The sequence below is a fragment of the Hyperolius riggenbachi genome, chromosome 12 (genome assembly GCF_040937935.1).
Source record: "Hyperolius riggenbachi isolate aHypRig1 chromosome 12, aHypRig1.pri, whole genome shotgun sequence".
Taxonomy (NCBI): domain Eukaryota; kingdom Metazoa; phylum Chordata; class Amphibia; order Anura; family Hyperoliidae; genus Hyperolius; species Hyperolius riggenbachi.
Window position 1 is genome coordinate 51,911,498 of NC_090657.1, and position 15,346 is coordinate 51,926,843.

General features: G+C 47.7%; 2 protein-coding genes across 11 annotated transcripts in view; one reads left to right on the plus strand and one right to left on the minus strand.

Moving 5' to 3' along the window:
• Positions 1-13,646, minus strand: part of LOC137542203 (rho GTPase-activating protein 39-like) — a 246,130-nt gene extending 232,484 nt beyond the window's left edge. For 3 of the 6 annotated variants that reach the window (XM_068263943.1, XM_068263946.1, XM_068263940.1), the window contains exon 1: positions 13,550-13,646. The gene's annotated coding sequence lies outside the window, so the exon portion shown is untranslated. The remainder of the gene's footprint in view (positions 1-13,549) is intronic. The other 3 variants (XM_068263945.1, XM_068263942.1, XM_068263941.1) reach the window with 3 other exon arrangements.
• Positions 13,647-13,729: 83 nt separating this feature from the next.
• Positions 13,730-15,346, plus strand: part of RBM39 (RNA binding motif protein 39) — a 63,096-nt gene continuing 61,479 nt past the window's right edge. For 3 of the 5 annotated variants that reach the window (XM_068263947.1, XM_068263948.1, XM_068263949.1), the window contains exons 1-2: positions 13,730-13,856; positions 13,948-14,030. The gene's annotated coding sequence lies outside the window, so the exon portion shown is untranslated. Of the gene's footprint in view, positions 13,857-13,947; positions 14,031-15,346 lie in introns of those variants that run through there. The other 2 variants (XM_068263950.1, XM_068263952.1) reach the window with 2 other exon arrangements.

A 15,346-nucleotide genomic window follows, 5' to 3' on the forward strand; every position in this document is an offset into this window, starting at 1 on the left:
TTGTTTAGCTGTTAGGCAGGCCTTCCCTCCACGCCCCTCTATGCTCGCTCCCGTGAGTTTCATTAGGAAGTCTCTGCTCTATCTGGCTGTGAGGCTGCAGACCAGGTAGAGAGCTGATTACTAATTACACATTACTAATAATATAAATAATACACTTGCCTATCAGAATCTCCGGCTGCAATACTTATGCTGCTGTGCAGAGTGAATCAATGGTCTGCTTCTGTGTATTGCAGCCGGCTCTGAGACCCTGATAGGCTGATCGGCAGCTGAGATAGAGCCAGCACGAGAGGACCTACAGCGCATGCTTAGACTTGCGCTCCTCTCGTGCACGGCTCTCATGCACACTCCCTGGAAGCGGGCACACGCTCTGCCCGACGAACTTCCGGTTTTGGCGGCCATATTGCTTGTTTACAAAACAAGCAATAAAAGTGTGATTTACTGCTCAAAACAGCGGCGGGGAGCGGCGAAAATGACGCAGAGGGGGAGAGGAGAGCGCTGCAGACAGGCTGGTATGTTTATTTTGTTAAGTTTGCATGGATACAGATTCTCTTTAAGGCATGTAACCCAGCAGGGATCAAGGATCCCTTGGACAACAGTGCGGGACCGAGGCTATACAGATGCATCACTAGTCTGCAGGCTAGCGATGTGTTCTGTTGCTATATGAGGGCAGACAAAGCTGCGAACTTGGAGCATCACAAAGAGGGCAGGGCAAGTATGGAGAGCTATGGCCTTGGCCGAGTGGATTTGCCATGAGGAACACTCGCCGTCATACCGAGGAAAATCGGGGCTCATTATACATATTCTTGGCCGAGACGGGTGTTATCAACCAAGTTTAATCTAGTGTGTGCAAAGGCACATGCTCAACAAAAGTCTTTTTAATCTAGTGTGTGCAAAGGCACATGCTCAACAAAAGTCTTTTAAATGCACAATTATCAAACAACTTTTGTTGTTGAAACAAACCAAAAAAAGTTGTTTGCTACTGTTCAAACAACTGATAAGACGCAGCTCAAGTCAATCACTTGGCCATATACAGTGGCTTGCAAAAGTATTCGGTCCCCTTGAAGTTTTCCACATTTTGTCACATTACTGCCACAAACATGAATCAATTTTATTGGAATTCCATGTGAAAGACCAATACAAAGTGGTGTACACGTGAGAAGTGGAACGAAAATCATACATGATTCCAAACATTTTTTACAAATACATAACTGCAAAGTGGGGTGTGCATAATTATTGAGCCCCCTGAGTCAATACTTTGTAGAACCACCTTTTGCTGCAATTACAGCTGCCAGTCTTTTAGGGTATGGCTCTACCAGCTTTGCACATCTAGAGACTGAAATCTTTGCCCATTCTTCTTTGCAAAACAGCTCCAGCTCAGTCAGATTAGATGGACAGCGTTAGTGAACAGCAGTTTTCAGATCTTGCCACAGATTTTCGACTGCATTTAGATCTGGACTTTGACTGGGCCATTCTAACACATGTGTGACGTACCTTGGGAGCTGGAGACCGATGTGCTGAGGGCAGCTGCTCTTGCCACTCACTAGCTTTGTACCCTGGAATGGGAACAGGGTTCCACAGCTAGTACGGGGCAGGAGCGCTAGCAGATCCAATGGTGTCACCAGACAGGAACTGAAGCGCTCCCGCGTGCTGAGTCTGGAGGTGCAAGGACTCAGCTTCCAGGCGGGTTTCAGGACTTGATTCCAAGCAGGAGCAGATACTGAGGCGGATCCGTGAACAGGCAGAAGTTCGGCAACAAGACGGGTACTCAGACGGGCAGAGGTCGGCAACAGACGGGTACTCAGACAGGCAGAGGTCGGCAACAGAGCGGGCAGTCGTACGTAGCAGGAGTCGGTAGCAAGTCGGGAAGTCAGCCAGGCCAGGGTCAGCAACATGAGATCAGGAACAGGCAGATACAAAGATCACGCACGGGAACACACACCAAAACTAGCTGCAATACTACAGCACTGAATGATGGCATTCTCCAGACTTAAATAGGCCGTTTGGCGGGAAGACGCGAACGTCTGCACGCAATGACGCATCCGGTGCACGCGATGACGCGACGGACGCACGCTATGACGCGTACGTCCGTACGTGATGACGCGGACAACCAGACGCAATCACGCCGAACAAACGCACGCACAAACCCATAAAAGATGCATGAACAGGCGGCCCTTCGGGCGCGCATGCGCACAGTATCACACCAGCGTCGCCGAGCGCCGATGTCTCCACTGCCACACACGGAGCCCAGTGTGCACCCTGCCAGGACCCGTAAGGGACCCACCAGCATGCACCAGGACACCTGCAGCATCCGTAAGTGCCAGCCGCCTCGTCCAGACAGGTAAGTGACCGTGACAATACCCCCCCTCTAAGGGGCAGCCTCCGGATGCCCCCTTGGAGCTGGTTTACCAGGACATCTTTGATGAAATTCCTTAATCAGGCGATCAGCATGTAGGTTTGAGGCTGGTTCCCATGTGTTATTCTCTGGCCCATAATCCTTCCACTTCACTAGGTACTGAATGCCTCTCCCTCTTCTTCTGGAGTCCATAATAGTCTCCACCTCAAACTCCTCTTCTCCATTAATCAAGACAGGTGGAGGAGGGGCCATGATTCGGCCAGGAAAAGGATCCTTGAGAACAGGTTTCAATAGAGATACATGGAATACCGGGTGTACTTTCAGATTACTGGGTAACTCTAACTCATAGGCCACTTGGCCAATCTTCCTCTTGATGGGGAATGGACCGATGAATTTTGGTCCCAATCTCTTTGACGGGCAAGACAGTTTGAGATTAACTGATGATAACCAGACCAAGTCCCCTGGATTCATATCAGAGTCACCTCTCCTTTGATCATCTGCCTTCTTCTTAAATGTTGCTTGGGCTAGTGCCATGGACTTCTGTAAAACCGTATGATTCTGAAGTAATAATTTGATGAATTCTCCAGCAGCAGGAACAGGAGTCTCTGCAATCAAGTTTGGTAGAAATGATGGGTGAAAACCATAATTGGCGAAGAATGGAGACTGTTGTGTAGAGGAATGAACGGAGTTGTTGTAGGCAAATTCTGCTACTGGAAGCAGCTGAACCCAATTGTCCTGTGAACATGAGGAAAAACATCTTAAATACTGTTCCAGTGTTTGGTTAGTCCGTTCTGTTTGGCCGTTGGTTTGTGGATGATAGGCTGAAGAAAGGCAAAGTTTAATGTTCAGCATCTTGCAGAGGGCCGTCCAAAACCTGGAAGTAAACTGTGCACCTCTATCCGAAGTGATGTCTGCTGGTATACCATGAAGACGGACTATTTCCTTAATGAAAGTTGAAGCGGTTATTTGTGCTGTTGGAATCTCTTGCATTGGGACAAAGTGCGCCATCTTCGAAAGTCTGTCAACCACCACAAAGATTGTGTTGCAATTACTTGATTTAGGTAACTCGTGATAAAGTCCATGGATATGGAGTGCCAAGGTCTTGGAGGAATGGGTAAAGGCTCCAACAAACCCCAAGACTTGAGATGGGTTCCTTTTGAGCGGTTGCAAACAGTACAGGTTGAGACATACATCCTGCAATCCCTCCTGAGTCCTGGCCACCAAAAGTATCTTCGGAGCAAATCCAAAGTTTTAGAAAATCCGAAATGTCCTGCTAGTTGGTGGTCATGGCAGAGTTGAAATACCTTTACTCGTGTTTCTTCAGGTACAAATGATACCAAAGATCCTGTTTCTGGACAAGATTAGATTTGACTTCCTCTGAGATATCTGTTGGTGTTAGTTGTAACTGTTTTATAATGTCTGGTTGCATGATCAAAAAGTTCTTGTTGGACAATATTGTATCTGGACTGACCTGAGGCTGATCATCCGGGAACATACGAGAAAGGGCATCGGGTTTAGTATTCTTCGATCCAGGTCTATATGTAATATGGAATGAAAATCTTGAGAAAAACAAAGCCCATCTGGCCTGTCTGGGATTCAGTCTTCTAGCTGTTTTAAGATATTCCAGGTTTCTGTGATCTGTAAATATGAGTATGAGCCGTGGATGGGGTGTACTTGGGTGGAGTTTGAGCTTTCTGAAGATACTCCTTACCCGCTGGACGAACTGGACAGTTCCTCAGAAAATATCCCGGATTTCCGCAGTAAAAGCATAGATTTCCCTGGCGCCTGCGGGTTCTTTCTTCATTGGTTAATGGGGCACGCATGACTCCAAGTTGCATGGGCTCAGGTTGATCATCAGTGGAAGCAGAGATCGGAGATGGTGACTGATTTACAGGAAGCCAAGAAGTACGGGCAGAGCAGGGCATTGATTTCTCCAGTTAGTTGATTTCTCTCCGAAAGCGTCGGTCTATCTGAATGGCAGTGGGAATCAATTCGTCCAAGGTACTGGGTACTCCCACTCGAGCCAGTTCATCTTTCAGATACTCAGATAATCCCAGATGATATTGATGTTTCAGGGCTGACTCATTCCAGTCGGTATCTGATGCCCAACGTTTGAATTCAGTAGTGTATTCCTCCGCTGGTTTACGACCTTGTTTTAGGTTGCGGATGGCAAGTTCAGCTGTAACACTACGCTGGGGATCATCGTACAACACTGCCATAGAAGTAAAGAATTGCTCCATAGAACTTAAACACTGGTGTTTTTGCTCCATTAACCTGTGGGCCCATGACTGTGGTTCTTCCTGTAGTAAGGAAATGATAAATCCTACTTTTGTTTCCTCGTTAGAAAAGGTGCGAGGTTGCAGTGCAAAGTAGAGCTGACATGCATGGCGGAAGGAGCAGAATTTGGACCGGTCCCCTGTGAAGCGTTCTGGTGTAGGTACTCGAGGTTCCGGGTTTACTGCAGGGATCACAGGAACCGGTTCCACTGGATCAGAGGCAGGTACTGGAACTACTTGAGGTGCCGAAGCAGGAGGTGACGGAGATTCCCCAGCACGCAGGGTATTAATCCGGCCTTCGAGTTGCACATGACCAGCTTGTAGTTCTTTAATGGCCTCCGTGAGTGCGGTAACTTGTTTGCATAAGGTACTCAGTACATTTGCTGCCTCAGCGGTCTCCATCTTTGGCTGTAGTATTTTTGTGACGTACCTTGGGAGCTGGAGACCGATGTGCTGAGGGCAGCTGCTCTTGCCACTCACTAGCTTTGTACCCTGGAATGGGAACAGGGTTCCACAGCTAGTACGGTGCAGGAGCGCTAGCAGATCCAATGGTGTCACCAGACAGGAACTGAAGCGCTCCCGCGTGCTGAGTCTGGAGGTGCAAGGACTCAGCTTCCAGGCGGGTTTCAGGACTTGATTCCAAGCAGGAGCAGATACTGAGGCGGATCCGTGAACAGGCAGAAGTTCGGCAACAAGACGGGTACTCAGACGGGCAGAGGTCGGCAACAGACGGGTACTCAGACAGGCAGAGGTCGGCAACAGAGCGGGCAGTCGTACGTAGCAGGAGTCGTTAGCAAGTCGGGAAGTCAGCCAGGCCAGGGTCAGCAACATGAGATCAGGAACAGGCAGATACAAAGATCACGCACGGGAACACACACCAAAACTAGCTGCAATACTACAGCACTGAATGATGGCATTCTCCAGACTTAAATAGGCCGTTTGGCGGGAAGACGCGAACGTCTGCACGCAATGACGCATCCGGTGCACGCGATGACGCGACGGACGCACGCTATGACGCGTACGTCCGTACGCGATGACGCGGAACACCAGACGCAATCACGCCGAACAAACGCACGCACAAACCCATAAAAGATGCATGAACAGGCGGCCCTTCGGGCGCGCATGCGCACAGTATCACACCAGCGTCGCCGAGCGCCGATGTCTCCACTGCCACACACGGAGCCCAGTGTGCACCCTGCCAGGACCCGTAAGGGACCCACCAGCATGCACCAGGACACCTGCAGCATCCGTAAGTGCCAGCCGCCTCGTCCAGACAGGTAAGTGACCGTGACAACATGGATATGTTTTGTTTTAAACCATTCTATTGTTGCCCTGGCTTTATGTTTAGGGTCATTGTCCTGCTGGAAGGTGAACCTCCGCCCCAGTCTCAAGTCTTTTGCAGAGTCCAAGAGGTTTTCTTCCAATATTGCCCTGTATTTGGCTCCATCCATCTTCCCATCAACTCTGACCAGCTTCCCTGTCCCTGCTGAAGAGAAGCACCCCCAGAGCATGATACTGCCACTACCATATTTGACAGTGGGGATGGTGTGTTCAGAGTGATGTGCAGTGTTAGTTTTCCACCACACATAGGGCTTGATTCACAAAGCGGTGCTAATTGTTTAGCACGCGTGTGCTGAATATTTAGCACGTGAAGTGCCGTTCACGGACTTTTGCGCGCGCAAAGTGCAGCGATTCGCGCAATCGCTGACTTTTGCGCGCGCAATTTGCCGCGAATCGCGGCACTTTGCGCGTGCAAAAGTTCGCAAACGGCACTTCACGTGCTAACTGTTCAGCACACCCGTGCTAAACAGTTAGCACCGCTTTGTGAATCAAGCCCATAGTGTTTTGCATTTTGGCCAAAAAGTTCCGTTTTGGTCTCATCTGACCAGAGCACCTTCTTCCACATGTTTGCTGTGTCCCCCACATGGCTTGTGGTAAACTGCAAACGGGACTTCTTATGCTTTTCTGTTAACAATGGCTTTCTTCTTGCCACTCTTCCATAAAGGCCAATTTTGTGCAGTGCACGACTAATAGTTGTCCTATGGACAGATTACCCCACCTGAACTGTAGATCTCTGCAGTTCGTCCAGAGTCACCATGGGCCTCTTGACTGCATTTCTGATCAGCGCTCTCCTTGTTCGGCCTGTGAGTTTAGGTGGACGGCCTTGTCTTGGTAGGTTTACAGTTGTGCCATACTCCTTCCATTTCTGAATGATCGTTTGAACAGTGCTCCATGGGTGTTCAAGGCTTTGGGAATCTTTTTGTAGCCTAAGCCTGCTTTAAATTTCTCAATAACTTTATCCCTGACCCGTCTGGTGTGTTCCTTAGACTTCATGGTATTGTTGCTCCCAATATTCTCTTAGACGACCTCTGAGGTCGTCACAGAGCATATGTATTTGTACTGACATTAGATTACACACAGGTGCACTCTATTTAGTCATTAGCACTCATCAGGCAACTGACTGCACTCAGACCAAAGGGGGCTGAATAATTACGCACACCCCACTTTGTAGTTATTGATTTGTAAAAAAATGTTTGGAAAAATTTTTTGGAATCATGTATGATTTTCGTTCCACTTCTCACCCGTACATCACTTTGTATTCGTCTTTAATGTGGAATTCCAATAAAATTGATTCATGTTCGTGGCAGTAGTGTGACAAAATGTGGAAAACTTCAAGGGGGCCGAATACTTTTGCAAGCCACTGTACATCTAGTGATATTGTGGACTGATCGACCACCTGATTCAGGTGCAATATTGTGACGACCGACAAACACAATAGACCCACAATAGACTGACAAACACAATAGACCCAAATGTAAATGCGCCGCACGGTGCAACAGCACCGCTCGCAGGAGACAGCTGAGGAGTAGAGATGGCTCGAACCTTCGACTTTAGGTTCGCGAACCTTGAATGCGAACTTCCGCAAAAGTTCGGGTTCGCGCAAACCGCAATAGACTTCAATGGGAGGCGAACTTTGAAAACTACAAACATTTATGCTGGCCACAAAAGTGATGGAAAAGATGTTTCAAGGGGTCTAACACCTGGAGGGGGGCATGGATGAGTGGGATACTGTAGATGCCAAAAGTCCCGGGGAAAAATCTGGATTTGACGCAAAGCAGCGTTTTAAGGGCAGAAATCACATTGAATGCTAAATTGCAGGCCTAAAGTGCTTTCAAACATCTTGCGTGTGTCTACATCAATCAGGTAGTGTAATTAGTGTACTGCTTCACACTGACAGACCAAACTCACTGTGTAACGCACGGCAAACAGCTGTTTGTGTAGTGACGGCTGTGCTGGACTGGTGCGCACCATGGCAAGAGTGACTGATCGAATTTGGTCTGTCCACAATGAAACAACGACCTTATTATCTTGGGTGTGGCCACAGGTCAAGCCTGCGCACCTAGTAGTCCAGGGGTTCCTCGCTGCTCAGACTGTCGATGGTTCTTTCTCTACCATTGTTAAAGCAAGGGTACGGCTGGGGAATCAGGGTTTGATTCCGGTACGGAGTGGGAGCCTGAGAAACGGCTACCACCACATATCCAAGGAAGGCAGCAGGCAAGGCACGCAAGTCTCGACTCGGGGAGGTAGTGACGAGAAATACAGGATTCTTTTGAGGCCCTGTATATTGATGAGTACACTTGTACACTTGAAATCCTTTAACGGGAATCTGTTATGGAGAGCAAGTCTGCCATCCATTTAACTGTGTGGTCAACTCTCTTTGGTACTTTCTGCAGCATAATGGCTGGGGAATCAGGGTTCGATTCCGGTCCGGAGTGGAAGCCTGAGAAACGGCTACCACCACACATCCAAGGAAGGACACAATGTGCTGTATACGTAATGTACCTGCCCTGACCGTGCTTTGCAGACCAGGCATCTGTGGTCAGATAGACCCTTCACCCAACGCTGTGTGCCAGAGATGACACCACTTGCCTTTAACGGAAATCTGTTATGGAGGGCAAGTCTGCCATCCATTCAAGTGAAAGGTATGCACTGACTCCCAGGTATAATACAATGTGCAGTCACTGATGCAGTGAAAGGTATTCAGTGACTGGTATCACTACAATGTGCAGCTGTCACACACACAGGTGCAGTGAACAGGTATGCAGTGACTGGTATATAACACTGCTTGCTGTCACGCAGGTGCAGTAAACATGAACAGGTATGCAGTGACTGATATTACAAATGTGTAGCTGTCACACACACAGGTACCGTGAACAGGTGCAGTGATGGGTATATAACACTGCGTGCTGCTGTCACGCAGGTGCAGTAAACATGAACAGGTATGCAGTGACTGGTATTACAAATATGCAGCTGTCCCACACAGGTGCAGTGAAAAGGTAGTCACTGAATGTGCTAAACCTTGCACAGTATAGCAATTAGCAAGGGCCAGCTGCGACTGACAGGGCTGTATATGCAAGTGTCAGTGGGCCACACACACAAAAAAAAGAACACCAGCTCTCAAAAGAGCTGTTTTGGGGTGCTTCTTAGCAATAAATTTCAGCAAGGAGCAAGCTAACAAGCCTAACAACAGCCTAACTAAGCTTTCCCTAATCTGTGCAGCAACCTCTCTCCCTTCTCTCACTACCTACGCAGCACACAGAGTGAGGAAATGGCAGATGCTGCTGCTTTTTATTAGGGGGGGGGGGGGGGGCTCCAGGAGGGAGTGTAGCCTGATTGGCTGCCCTGTGTCTGCTGACTGTGATGTAGAGGGTCAAAGTTTAGCCTAATGATGTAGCTATTGCTGGCGGACGAATTACAGTGTTTTAAAAGTAACTTCAGCTCCGTCTTCTGACAGCGCCAAACTTACTCACTGTGTGCCACTACAGCCGTAATTCCTATTACGGTCTATGGCGCCACCTGCGCCCAAATCGCCTGCGCTGGATTCCTAGTGTTCATGCCTTAGAAGGCATTGGTTGTCAAATATAATTTCAAAGAGTTGTGGGAGAGAGCCAAAGAAGAACCAGTGGGTTTACGCATCAAACAAAGGAAGTGGAAATGGATTGGCCACATATCTTCGCAAGAACAACGCCACTGAGAAAGAAGTCTTAAGCTAGGGAGCTAACAGTGGAACCTGGGGACCGTGAGAGGAACGGAAAGGCTCATTAGGACCCAGAGCCTTTCTTATTAGGTAATTATCTGTTTTTTTTGTTTTTAATTCACTTCAGACTCTCTTGGAATCCCAAGGTAAAGGAGGGAGATCAAAAAAATAAGAGGGAGATCAAAAGCATCTTGGAGAGGAAGTGTGGAGGAGGAAATAAAGAATGCAAGGACAACATGGACTGAGATAAGCAAGATCGCTCAGGACAATAAAAGGTGGAAAGCCCTTTGCTTCAGAGAGAGACAGAGCAATAAAGCTAAGTAAATATAAGGGATGCAAATTGTCTACCTCTAGTAAAGATGAAGCTCTGTATACACGCTAGATGAAACTCAGCCTGAGGTGGCTGATAACTGCCTTTGCTGAAAATCCAGTGTGTGTACCGCAGCCCCTGACCCACCTCAGCCACTAATCAGCCTGGCACATTGATTCAGCCACGCCCACTGCATGGCATCACTACTGCACCTCTCCATCAGCCTTCCTCTGCCCCCCGCAGGCTAGCATCAGCCCTGCAGTGTCACCTGAGGGATCAAGTAAAGATCCCAGGTGCAGCCGTGCGCAGGCGCAAATGTTGACCTGTCAAAGTTGGCATCTGCAACGGAGGGGAACCCGGGACACCGGCTTGGAGCGGACCTGTGGCAAGGGACAGATAAGCTGCCAGGGGCAGGAGATAGCCCCAGGTAAGTGGATCTTGTTTTTTTTTAAGCTTAGACGTTTCCTTTAAATTAAAAATAAGAATATTAGACTACAGATAAGTTCTAAATACTATCACTACTGCACATTCAATTAATTATTTCATAGGTATATCTTAAGTTCAAGTTTGCTTAAACTTTAAGGCACACTCCATTCTTGTCAGTCTTCTCGTAAACACATCAAGTTTTCTATTTCATTTCAGGCGTATTCCATCAATCTGAAATCTACTGCACCAACCTTTCACATCTTCTGACTTTTTTCTACTACTTCCTCGGCTTGCTGCGTCACTGCCTGCAATGCCGCCCTCTATACTTCAGAGGGCGGCATTGCAGGCAGTGACGCGGCGAGCAGAGGAAGTAGGAAGAGGAGGTAAGCTCCCCGCTCTTCTACATTGGAACAACTTTTGAGGAAACTAGCTGGAGGGGGTAGAGGGGGACCCAGGTGAGGGAGGGGGCGTCCCCGCTGACACCCCCGTCCTGCCTGCTATCACCCTCCAGCATGGCGGGACCCCTCTCTCCCCTATAGGCTGGGACACATGTGTCCAAAACGGCCTGTGTAGAGGAGGATCCGTTTTCCTATTGCCTGCCACTACCCTGCATGTATCTAGATCCATATGCGTTCTGTAAAAATGCTGCAAATCCATATCCTCCGCAACGGATTTGAAAATGGGTCCCATCAAACGCGTATGGATCAGTTTTTTGTTTGGGTGAAAACGGCTGCTATTTTTAACATTGCTATCCGTGTCTCTGGGTTTGATCCAGTTTTAAAAAATCAAGACACGGATACAGTTCTGGACGTAGTGTGAACTAGCCCTAAGTGTGAATGGCTCCTATATATAAAATAGGATGATAAAAATATGATACAAATAAATGTCTGTTCTCAGCTCAATTTGGAACACAGCCAAACTGCCCTCATTACCTCTCTGAACATCCCTTTATACAAATAACTTTAAAAGATTGATAGTGTCATCTAAAGCTAGCCATACATCTAGTGATGGGCAGATTCGACCAAGAGACAAATCTCTCTGTCGAATCTGATGAGAGAGATCTGTTGGCTGCCGATACACTGCAGGCCGATTCCCAATCAATTTCATGCCGAAATTGATCTGGAATCGGCCTTGTGACGACGCATCCGACCTCCTCGCCTCCCCGGCACTTTCTACCTAATGTTCCCCCTGGTGCCCAGTGCACGTTATACATTACTTGTCCATTACCTCCTTTTGTCTCAGCAGGCCCCGGGCACACTCCACTCTCCATACACGCGTACCATGTGGTTGCCTAGTAACGTGGCCACGGGTATGACATCATACACACACCCTTACTAGGCAACCACAAGGGGAGAGTGGAGTGCGCCCAGAGCTAGCAGGGACAAGCGGGGGCGGTGGAAAGGTAAATGTATAACATGTACTGGGCACCAGGGGAGACAGTTAACATTAGGGAGGACAGCGCCGGGGGTTTCGTCGATCGTCCCAAAATTGCACACTGTTACTGCTACACACCCTATCATTTTGCAGTATGCGCGGTCGACTTATGCAACCAATATCGTCCTGAAATTGGTCGCATTGTCGGTCAGGCATGCACTTTGCGGTACCGATTTTCATCCGATTTGATTATAATAATTGAATCGGATGGTCAATTGGATGCCAAATCGCTTGATGTATGGCTACCTTTACACTTCAATTTGAACAGTTATTTTAAAGCAGGAGGATCAGCCATACTATGCCAGGGGAAAAAACACATATATAAGTAGATAAATACTTGATCTACTTACATAACACATGTATTGTACTGTCCACGTTTTGATTTCATTGAATTTTAAATAGTAAATGAAGAGAATTATGTTCCTGGTGGAAACCATGTCTATTTCCCACAGTTTGAGGCTAAATACTGATGTCATTTCTTCCCTTTTTTTTATTTTCTCCTCTAATCGCCGAGTCACCTCAGCCTAGATTGTAAACACAAGTGAGCAGAGGATCATGTTTCAGCTAGGCAGGCAATTAAAGGGAAGAGGAGGAATATATTATAGATAAAAAGAACCCCCAGCATGCAACTGAATGGCATTGGCTATTAAAGGGCCAGTGCTCCTAAGGTATGTGATAACTCCAAACCATAACAGCAGAAAAAGTTTTGAATGCAGGATTAACATCTTTATCACTTAAAGAGGCACTCCAGTGTAAATAATGTACAATAATTAGGTATAAATTATTTAGTCAGTGTTTGCCCATTGAAAAATCTTTCCTCTCCCTGATTTACATTCTGACATTTAGCACTTGGTGACATTTTTACTGCTGGCAGGTGAGGTCACTGAAAGTAGCTGCTGCTTGCTTTTTTGGCAGTTGGAAACAGCTGTAAACAGCTATTTCTCACAATGCAATGAGGTTCAGAGAGAGGAAACTGCAAGGACCATGTTCCTCGTAGTTTCCTGTGGGAGGGGTTTCATCACAATATCAGCCATACAGAGCCCCCTGATGATCTGTTTGTGAAAAGGAATAGATTTCTCATGTAAAAAGGGGCATCAGCTACTGATTGGGATGAAGTTAAATTCTTGGTCATGGCTTAGCATTTACCGCCAATTGTTCAGGACTCGTCAGCTAAACACTCCCATTCAAGTGAATGGGAGCATTTAGCATCGTATTGTTACTGGTGATTATGCAAACATGGCGTTCCGATCCCGATTTAATGCGACGTTTTGGCCGGCCCTAGAAGCTGCATGCGACGTCCAGGGTCGGCTAGCCGCCGCGGCTACATGTCCCCTTGCGGTGATGAGAAACGGCGATCGCGATGGGAAGACGACGGCCGCAGAACCTCCATCTCCGAACGAGACACCACAGGGCAACGCGGCTTTCCCACCGCACTAACGCCGCAGAAATTGTATTTTTTCTGGTGACAATCCCGCTTTAAAGTTTTCAGTATATCTTTTTTTTGTAGGGCAAGTCCAAGAGGGTTATTTGATTTTCTTTGTTCGTGAATTCTTTTGGTATCTGCAAACAAAAGGTGTGAATAGGGTGTGTCTTCCTATTGTTGTCTTGAAAACAGACTTGTCTCCTTCGTTGCTATGGGTGCTGGTCCCAGCCTCACTTCTTGTTTAGGGTTTCTATTCACTATATACATTTACAAATAATGCCCCATTCACCGAGTAGAGACCTCAGACCACCCAAACCCTCCTCTGGCGGATGCCTCACTCAGTCCTCCTCTTCTCCTCACACGCAGCAGCGAGGCGGGAAGACAAGCTCACTCAGCTCTCGCTATAGCAGCCTGCCACGTGACCAGCCGCAGCCAGTCAGGGCGCCTCTCCTGGAGTCACGTGCGCCCTTGCCCGCTTCCGTCGTAGACCCTGTTCTGCTGTCGCTGCTGAGAGGAACCTGGCCGCCGCCATTTCGGGGAGTCGCAGGTTTGCCATTACGCGGTGTCCCGTCACATTCACCCCACCCCGAGGCCAGGTACCCCCCTCAGCTGTGCCTGTGTCCCCCGGCGCCCGCACACTCCCCCCGCTCTGCCAGGCTGAGTAACGACGCGCTCTTCTCTTTGTAGATCTAACGCCATTTTACTTCCGAGCATAAACAAGGCCGAGGCCTAGTGGTGAGCCGCCCGCATCTACAGGGGCCACCCGTAAGGTGAGTGACCCAGAGCCGGCTGCTGGGCCCGGGCTGCCCGTACAGCGGGTGACGGGCTCCATTGTGCCCACATCATGTGTTCCAACATTTTAGCATACCCGACAGAATAGCATACAAATGCTACGGCATATGTCTGTAGTCATATAAGGTAGTGGTATTGGATGGGGTATTCATCAGAGTGTGAGGGGATCCTCTCCTCAGTCTCACCACGTTGTGCTGCTGGACTGTGTCCCTCCCCAGCCTGTGACCTCCACATGTGACTCCCAGCGGGCCTCATTCACTGAAGGTCGCCATGTGGCTCGTCAGAGCTCGTGTGGATGTGTGTGTATATATATATATATATATATATATATATATATATATATACTCACTCACAAATATATATGTCACTTTTTTAGTGAAAGCTGTTGCTAAATATTTTTTTAGACATACATGTATTGGTCAGGCCACTTGACTGACATTCTGCACATTTTGTCAGTTTTCTCTATCCATTACATTTGCTGCTGTGAAAAAAATGTGCGTGTTTTCCTGCATATGAACACACATGGTGTGTGGAAAATGTATGCATGTATGCAGAAAACTGAAAGATAATAAGTGTCCCCTGCCTTACAGTAGAATTTCCTTATAGTAAACTCTAATATAGTAAACTAAACATCTGGCTGTAGTAAACTCAGTCCTCAGGCCCCAGCAAATGCGTCTGGGTAAATACACAATCTATGACCAATTCTGATATAGTTAACTAATTTTCCTGGTCCATTGGGGTTTACGATAGTGATTCTATTCTATGACTAAGTTCAAGGAACCTGTCCAAGTACCACAGTAGAATCTGGTTATGGTAAACTCTCATAGTTAAGTCTGGTTTAGTGAACCTCTGAATATAGTAAACTCAGTCCTCATGTCCCAGCAAATGTATGTATAAATTTACAATGTATGAGCAATTCTGATATAGTAAACTATTTTTCCTGGTCCCTTGAAGTTAACTATAAAGGAATTCTGCTGTAACTTATTCCCCGGGTTCCGACCATGCAACCAAGGCAGTGGAGTTAGTACACAAATAATACAACGCCTCAGTTTATGAAACCTCCGACTTCGGGCCCGTTCACACTGCACGCGTTTCCATATGCGTTTTGGAAACGCGTGCGGGGGGCCGACACGCAGGACATCAGACATTGCATAGAGTGCAATGTCTGATGTTCACACAGCATGCGTTCCGGACCTGTGCGGTCCAGGAACGCATGCTGCACGCAGATTTTAAAAAAACGCGCGGCTGTCCCATTCACTTTTCAGTGATGGGATCAGCCACGCAACGCATACGA